Below are 9,129 nucleotides of genomic sequence, written 5' to 3' on the forward strand. Positions count from 1 at the left end.
CGGGCAAGAGAGGCCCAGAAACCCCGCGAGACAACCCCGGGTTGGGTAGCTGGGTTACAGACCGGCATGGGAGGTATTGCTGGCCGAGTAGATCGAATGGACGGTAAGGTAACCCAAGTAGGGGAGAGGGTAACCCACGTAGGTGAGAGGGAAACCCAGGTACGCGAGGAAGCGAATAAAAATATGAAGACCCTCCAGTCTGAGATGGGGGAACTACGCTCGACCGTAGGGGGGCTGGCCGGGAGAGTAGCCCAATTAGAGTCCGATGTGGGACAACTGCGTACTGGGGGAGGGAGAGGGAGCGGACAGGGGACCCGCTACGGAGCCGCCCCCCCTCCCCGGGCATGTTATATGTGCGACCGCCGAGGGCATCTAGTGAGAGACTGTCCTGAAATCACCCGAGCTAGGCAGACGCGGGGGTTAAACTCCAACGCCCCCTAGAAAGCGGACCAACTAGGGGTGCAATCGACGCGGTCCCGATACAAATAGACGATAATGAGAATAATGGCGAGCGAGTGATCTCCACACAGGTTCCAGCAACAACGCCCACAGAAACGGTGACTCCTGGCGACTGGCTGCGGGAGCTGGTGGCGGGGATCACGGGGGCCACGTCGCTGGTGGAAGGGGAGGTAAACGGAGTGCGTACCCGAATCCTGCTGGACACGGGGGTGGTGGCCTCGCTCGTGAGCGCAGCGCACTGCAGCGCGATCGGGGTCGACGTGCGTCACCTGCAGGCCCCGGACCGCGCGCTGCACACTGCGAGCGGAGCCGGAATGGGACTGCTGGGGAGAGCCACCCTAGAGGTCCGCATAGGCAGCCAGGTGTGCACGCAGGAGTTCTACGTGTCGAGTGCGTTGTGTCACGAGTGTATCGCAGGCACCGACCTCCTAGAACGGTTGGGACTCAACGTGCAACCCCGCCAGCGATGCGCCACCATGGAGAGCAACGGCGAGCGGATACCGTTCCTGGGACGAGAACCAACGCGCCGCCGCTTTGCACCTGTGGCCACTATCCTGGCGACGACAGTCACCATCGGCCCGCTCACCGAGATGCTGGTGCCGGTGGCAACATCCCCCACCGACCCCGCGCTCCGACCATCAGGGGAGGTAATGCTAACTCCTCACCCGGAGTTGGCAAAACGGTATGGGGTTGTGGGATCCGCCACGTTGGTAAACGCAGATGGGGACCGATTGTTTATGCGGATGTTTAACCCCCACAATACCCCAGCGATACTGCGACGGCGCACCCCGATAGCCACAGTACACCCCCTGCACGCACGCCACTCTAACGACTCGGTGTTCGCACTCTGGGCTGAGGACCCCGGGCATCCTGAGGGTGACCAGGACCTGGCCTGGCGAGTCGGCCCGACTCCCCGAGCCGAGGTCGTTCCCCTGCTCGACGCGTTACATGTACCATGGGCGGATTTACCTAAGGGAGGGGCCGATCGGCTGCGCGAGTTACTGCGGGAGTATGCCGACGTATTCAGTGAACACGACTCGGACGTGGGTCGGACCGATCTTGTTAAGCACCAAATTGACACCGGTGCAGCCCGACCCATCAAACTCCCTGCGTACCGAGTGGGCGCACCCGAACGCGCCCAAATCAAAGAGGCAGTTGGGGACATGCTTCGCGATAACATAATTCAGCCCTCGGCGAGCCCCTGGTCAGCCCCGGTGGTACTAGTAACGAAAAAGGATGGGTCAACACGGTTCTGCGTCGATTACCGTAAACTAAATGCAGTCACGCTCGGCGATGCCTTCCCTATACCCCGCATCGACGACACCTTCGACAGCCTCGCCGGAGCGCGATATTTTTCCACCCTCGATCTCGCGTCCGGGTACTGGCAGGTGGAGATGGCGGAGGAGGATCGGCCGAAAACCGCATTCACCACCCCGATGGGGCTATTCGAGTTTCGAGTACTCCCGTTCGGACTCACCAATGCGCCCGCGACGTTCCAGCGGCTGATGGAGTTGGTGATGCGGGGCTTGCAATGGGAACAGTGCCTGATTTACTTGGACGATGTGATAGTGTTCAGTAGATCTTTGTCTGAGCATTGGTCCAGGCTTCGAGAGGTGTTCCAGCGACTGCGAGCGGCTCATCTCAAGCTCAAGCCACGTAAGTGTTACATCGCACAACGCGAGGTGGGGTACCTCGGGCATCGCGTCAGCGAGGCAGGCGTGCACACCGATCCGGAGAAGGTACGCGCCGTAGTGGAGTGGCCACGGCCAAGGAATCTGACGGAGATCAGATCATTTTTGGGGCTTGCCACCTATTATCGTCGATTTGTAAAGGGATTCAGCGAGATTGCACGCCCCCTCACCCAACTCACTTCCCCTAAGCACCCCTATCAGTGGACGGGGGCCTGCCAGACGGCCTTCACCACTCTCAAAGACCACCTCACCCACGCCCCCACCCTCGCTTTCCCCGATTTTACCACCGATTTTATTTTGGACACCGACGCCTGCAGCAGCGGGCTGGGCGTTAAACTTAGACGGGCGGGCAGCCGACTTTGTAAAGGCACTACCCGAAAGCGCGCAAACCCAACTAGAAGAACTAATGCTTAGATTAGACCTGCGTTTCGGCACGCGCAACGTGATACGGGCGAAGACCGCCTTAGAGGCGCGCCGACGCCAAACTGGCGAGGACTTCCGAGACTACGCTGAGGACGTGCGATCACTAACCCGGATCGCCCGTCCAGAGTTCTCGAAGGAGGTCATTGACGCGCTAGCTGCAGACAAGCTACTCAGGTACCTAGCTCGCACCGCGTGGTGGCAGCCCAAAAAGAGTAGCGCAGGCCTCCCTTTCGATACCCTAGTCGAGCAAGCGCTGGAGTGTGAGGAGCTCTCCAGCGAACGCGCGCAGCTCCGAGGGTCGGGACAGGAGTACACCGTGGCGAGCCTGATCCCTGACGAGGAGGAGGATGAGGATGAGCCCGCCAGCCCCATGGGGAGACGGGCAAGAGAGGCCCAGAAACCCCGCGAGACAACCCCGGGTTGGGTAGCTGGGTTACAGACCGGCATGGGAGATATTGCTGGCCGAGTAGACCGAATGGACGGTAAGGTAACCCAAGTAGGGGAGAGGGTAACCCACGTAGGTGAGAGGGTAACCCAGGTACGCGAGGAAGCGAATAAAAATATGAAGACCCTCCAGTCTGAGATGGGGGAACTACGCTCGACCGTAGGGGGGCTGGCCGGGAGAGTAGCCCAATTAGAGTCCGATGTGGGACAACTGCGTACTGGGGGAGGGAGAGGGAGCGGACAGGGGACCCGCTACGGAGCCGCCCCCCCTCCCCGGGCATGTTATATGTGCGACCGCCGAGGGCATCTAGTGAGAGACTGTCCTGAAATCACCCGAGCTAGGCAGACGCGGGGGTTAAACTCCAACGCCCCCTAGAAAGCGGACCAACTAGGGGTGCAATCGACGCGGTCCCGATACAAATAGACGATAATGAGAATAATGGCGAGCGAGTGATCTCCACACAGGTTCCAGCAACAACGCCCACAGAAACGGTGACTCCTGGCGACTGGCTGCGGGAGCTGGTGGCGGGGATCACGGGGGCCACGTCGCTGGTGGAAGGGGAGGTAAACGGAGTGCGTACCCGAATCCTGCTGGACACGGGGGCGGTGGCCTCGCTCGTGAGCGCAGCGCACTGCAGCGCGATCGGGGTCGACGTGCGTCACCTGCAGGCCCCGGACCGCGCGCTGCACACTGCGAGCGGAGCCGGAATGGGACTGCTGGGGAGAGCCACCCTAGAGGTCCGCATAGGCAGCCAGGTGTGCACGCAGGAGTTCTACGTGTCGAGTGCGTTGTGTCACGAGTGTATCGCAGGCACCGACCTCCTAGAACGGTTGGGACTCAACGTGCAACCCCGCCAGCGATGCGCCACCATGGAGAGCAACGGCGAGCGGATACCGTTCCTGGGACGAGAACCAACGCGCCGCCGCTTTGCACCTGTGGCCGCTATCCTGGCGATGACAGTCACCATCGGCCCGCTCACCGAGATGCTGGTGCCGGTGGCAACATCCCCCACCGACCCCGCGCTCCGACCATCAGGGGAGGTAATGCTAACTCCTCACCCAGAGTTGGCAAAACGGTATGGGGTAGTGGGATCCGCCACGTTGGTAAACGCAGATGGGGACCGATTGTTTATGCGGATGTTTAACCCCCACAATACCCCAGCGATACTGCGACGGCGCACCCCGATAGCCACAGTACACCCCCTGCACGCACGCCACTCTAACGACTCGGTGTTCGCACTCTGGGCTGAGGACCCCGGGCATCCTGAGGGTGACCAGGACCTGGCCTGGCGAGTCGGCCCGACTCCCCGAGCCGAGGTCGTTCCCCTGCTCGACGCGTTACATGTACCATGGGCGGATTTACCTAAGGGAGGGGCCGATCGGCTGCGCGAGTTACTGCGGGAGTATGCCGACGTATTCAGTGAACACGACTCGGACGTGGGTCGGACCGATCTTGTTAAGCACCAAATTGACACCGGTGCAGCCCGACCCATCAAACTCCCTGCGTACCGAGTGGGCGCACCCGAACGCGCCCAAATCAAAGAGGCAGTTGGGGACATGCTTCGCGATAACATAATTCAGCCCTCGGCGAGCCCCTGGTCAGCCCCGGTGGTACTAGTAACGAAAAAGGATGGGTCAACACGGTTCTGCGTCGATTACCGTAAACTAAATGCAGTCACGCTCGGCGATGCCTTCCCTATACCCCGCATCGACGACACCTTCGACAGCCTCGCCGGAGCGCGATATTTTTCCACCCTCGATCTCGCGTCCGGGTACTGGCAGGTGGAGATGGCGGAGGAGGATCGGCCGAAAACCGCATTCACCACCCCGATGGGGCTATTCGAGTTTCGAGTACTCCCGTTCGGACTCACCAATGCGCCCGCGACGTTCCAGCGGCTGATGGAGTTGGTGATGCGGGGCTTGCAATGGGAACAGTGCCTGATTTACTTGGACGATGTGATAGTGTTCAGTAGATCTTTGTCTGAGCATTGGTCCAGGCTTCGAGAGGTGTTCCAGCGACTGCGAGCGGCTCATCTCAAGCTCAAGCCACGTAAGTGTTACATCGCACAACGCGAGGTGGGGTACCTCGGGCATCGCGTCAGCGAGGCAGGCGTGCACACCGATCCGGAGAAGGTACGCGCCGTAGTGGAGTGGCCACGGCCAAGGAATCTGACGGAGATCAGATCATTTTTGGGGCTTGCCACCTATTATCGTCGATTTGTAAAGGGATTCAGCGAGATTGCACGCCCCCTCACCCAACTCACTTCCCCTAAGCACCCCTATCAGTGGACGGGGGCCTGCCAGACGGCCTTCACCACTCTCAAAGACCACCTCACCCACGCCCCCACCCTCGCTTTCCCCGATTTTACCACCGATTTTATTTTGGACACCGACGCCTGCAGCAGCGGGCTGGGCGTTAAACTTAGACGGGCGGGCAGCCGACTTTGTAGAGGCACTACCCGAAAGCGCGCAAACCCAACTAGAAGAACTAATGCTTAGATTAGACCTGCGTTTCGGCACGCGCAACGTGATACGGGCGAAGACCGCCTTAGAGGCGCGCCGACGCCAAACTGGCGAGGACTTCCGAGACTACGCTGAGGACGTGCGATCACTAACCCGGATCGCCCGTCCAGAGTTCTCGAAGGAGGTCATTGACGCGCTAGCTGCAGACAAGCTACTCAGGTACCTAGCTCGCACCGCGTGGTGGCAGCCCAAAAAGAGTAGCGCAGGCCTCCCTTTCGATACCCTAGTCGAGCAAGCGCTGGAGTGTGAGGAGCTCTCCAGCGAACGCGCGCAGCTCCGAGGGTCGGGACAGGAGTACACCGTGGCGAGCCTGATCCCTGACGAGGAGGAGGATGAGGATGAGCCCGCCAGCCCCATGGGGAGACGGGCAAGAGAGGCCCAGAAACCCCGCGAGACAACCCCGGGTTGGGTAGCTGGGTTACAGACCGGCATGGGAGATATTGCTGGCCGAGTAGACCGAATGGACGGTAAGGTAACCCAAGTAGGGGAGAGGGTAACCCACGTAGGTGAGAGGGTAACCCAGGTAAGCGAGGAAGCGAATAAAAATATGAAGACCCTCCAGTCTGAGATGGGGGAACTACGCTCGACCGTAGGGGGGCTGGCCGGGAGAGTAGCCCAATTAGAGTCCGATGTGGGACAATTGCGTACTGGGGGAGGGAGAGGGAGCGGACAGGGGACCCGCTACGGAGCCGCCCCCCCTCCCCGGGCATGTTATATGTGCGACCGCCGAGGGCATCTAGTGAGAGACTGTCCTGAAATCACCCGAGCTAGGCAGACGCGGGGGTTAAACTCCAACGCCCCCTAGAAAGCGGACCAACTAGGGGTGCAATCGACGCGGTCCCGATACAAATAGACGATAATGAGAATAATGGCGAGCGAGTGATCTCCACACAGGTTCCAGCAACAACGCCCACAGAAACGGTGACTCCTGGCGACTGGCTGCGGGAGCTGGTGGCGGGGATCACGGGGGCCACGTCGCTGGTGGAAGGGGAGGTAAACGGAGTGCGTACCCGAATCCTGCTGGACACGGGGGCGGTGGCCTCGCTCGTGAGCGCAGCGCACTGCAGCGCGATCGGGGTCGACGTGCGTCACCTGCAGGCCCCGGACCGCGCGCTGCACACTGCGAGCGGAGCCGGAATGGGACTGCTGGGGAGAGCCACCCTAGAGGTCCGCATAGGCAGCCAGGTGTGCACGCAGGAGTTCTACGTGTCGAGTGCGTTGTGTCACGAGTGTATCGCAGGCACCGACCTCCTAGAACGGTTGGGACTCAACGTGCAACCCCGCCAGCGATGCGCCACCATGGAGAGCAACGGCGAGCGGATACCGTTCCTGGGACGAGAACCAACGCGCCGCCGCTTTGCACCTGTGGCCGCTATCCTGGCGACGACAGTCACCATCGGCCCGCTCACCGAGATGCTGGTGCCGGTGGCAACATCCCCCACCGACCCCGCGCTCCGACCATCAGGGGAGGTAATGCTAACTCCTCACCCGGAGTTGGCAAAACGGTATGGGGTTGTGGGATCCGCCACGTTGGTAAACGCAGATGGGGACCGATTGTTTATGCGGATGTTTAACCCCCACAATACCCCAGCGATACTGCGACGGCGCACCCCGATAGCCACAGTACACCCCCTGCACGCACGCCACTCTAACGACTCGGTGTTCGCACTCTGGGCTGAGGACCCCGGGCATCCTGAGGGTGACCAGGACCTGGCCTGGCGAGTCGGCCCGACTCCCCGAGCCGAGGTCGTTCCCCTGCTCGACGCGTTACATGTACCATGGGCGGATTTACCTAAGGGAGGGGCCGATCGGCTGCGCGAGTTACTGCGGGAGTATGCCGACGTATTCAGTGAACACGACTCGGACGTGGGTCGGACCGATCTTGTTAAGCACCAAATTGACACCGGTGCAGCCCGACCCATCAAACTCCCTGCGTACCGAGTGGGCGCACCCGAACGCGCCCAAATCAAAGAGGCAGTTGGGGACATGCTTCGCGATAACATAATTCAGCCCTCGGCGAGCCCCTGGTCAGCCCCGGTGGTACTAGTAACGAAAAAGGATGGGTCAACACGGTTCTGCGTCGATTACCGTAAACTAAATGCAGTCACGCTCGGCGATGCCTTCCCTATACCCCGCATCGACGACACCTTCGACAGCCTCGCCGGAGCGCGATATTTTTCCACCCTCGATCTCGCGTCCGGGTACTGGCAGGTGGAGATGGCGGAGGAGGATCGGCCGAAAACCGCATTCACCACCCCGATGGGGCTATTCGAGTTTCGAGTACTCCCGTTCGGAATCACCAATGCGCCCGCGACGTTCCAGCGGCTGATGGAGTTGGTGATGCGGGGCTTGCAATGGGAACAGTGCCTGATTTACTTGGACGATGTGATAGTGTTCAGTAGATCTTTGTCTGAGCATTGGTCCAGGCTTCGAGAGGTGTTCCAGCGACTGCGAGCGGCTCATCTCAAGCTCAAGCCACGTAAGTGTTACATCGCACAACGCGAGGTGGGGTACCTCGGGCATCGCGTCAGCGAGGCAGGCGTGCACACCGATCCGGAGAAGGTACGCGCCGTAGTGGAGTGGCCACGGCCAAGGAATCTGACGGAGATCAGATCATTTTTGGGGCTTGCCACCTATTATCGTCGATTTGTAAAGGGATTCAGCGAGATTGCACGCCCCCTCACCCAACTCACTTCCCCTAAGCACCCCTATCAGTGGACGGGGGCCTGCCAGACGGCCTTCACCACTCTCAAAGACCACCTCACCCACGCCCCCACCCTCGCTTTCCCCGATTTTACCACCGATTTTATTTTGGACACCGACGCCTGCAGCAGCGGGCTGGGCGCGGTGTTGTCACAGGTACAGGATGGGACGGAACGAGTCATCGTGTACTCCAGCCGGACCTTGAGTGGGGCCGAGCTGAACTATTGCGTGACCCGCCAAGAGTTGTACGCTGTGATTTTCGCATGTAAGCAGTTCCGGCCGTATTTGTACGGCAGGAGATGTCGCGTACGCACTGACCATTATGCTCTTCAGTTCCTTCTTACATTCAAGGAGCCGCGGGGGCAGATGGCCCGTTGGTTGGCGCAGTTGCAGGAGTACAACCTGCAAATCGAGTATCGGGCTGGCCGGACGCATGCAAACGCGGACGCCTTGTCGAGGCGGCCCACGGTGTACGCCGAGACAAGGGCGGAGGAGGCCTGCCCCTGTTTCACGGGGGGACGCTGCCGGCAGGCAACGGACCCCCGAGAGGCCGCGGCCACTGACCCCCCCCCAGCGAGAGAGAGTGCCCCCCAGCGAGAGAGAGTGCAGTGTGCGCCACAGAGACCCTCACAGGTGGCACCGAGGATCCCGTCGACCGCCCGGCAAGCGCGGGACCCGCGGCTCGGGACCCGATCGGACGGATCCAGGAGGACGTCGGCTGCGCCTTCCCGGGCCTGAACGACGAGCAGCTGAGACAGACCCAGCAGCGAGATCCGGATCTGGCGGCCGTGGAGGCGGCACTGCGGGAGGAAAAGAGCGCCCTACCAGGACCCTGGAGCGGTTTGTATGCCCGGTTGTGTGTGCAGAACGGAGTGGTACGGGAGTT

Source organism: Lethenteron reissneri, unplaced genomic scaffold, assembly GCF_015708825.2.
Source record: "Lethenteron reissneri isolate LAM-NWPU_2019-01 unplaced genomic scaffold, ASM1570882v1 scaffold_1640, whole genome shotgun sequence".
In the NCBI taxonomy this organism is placed as follows: Eukaryota; Metazoa; Chordata; class Hyperoartia; order Petromyzontiformes; family Petromyzontidae; genus Lethenteron; species Lethenteron reissneri.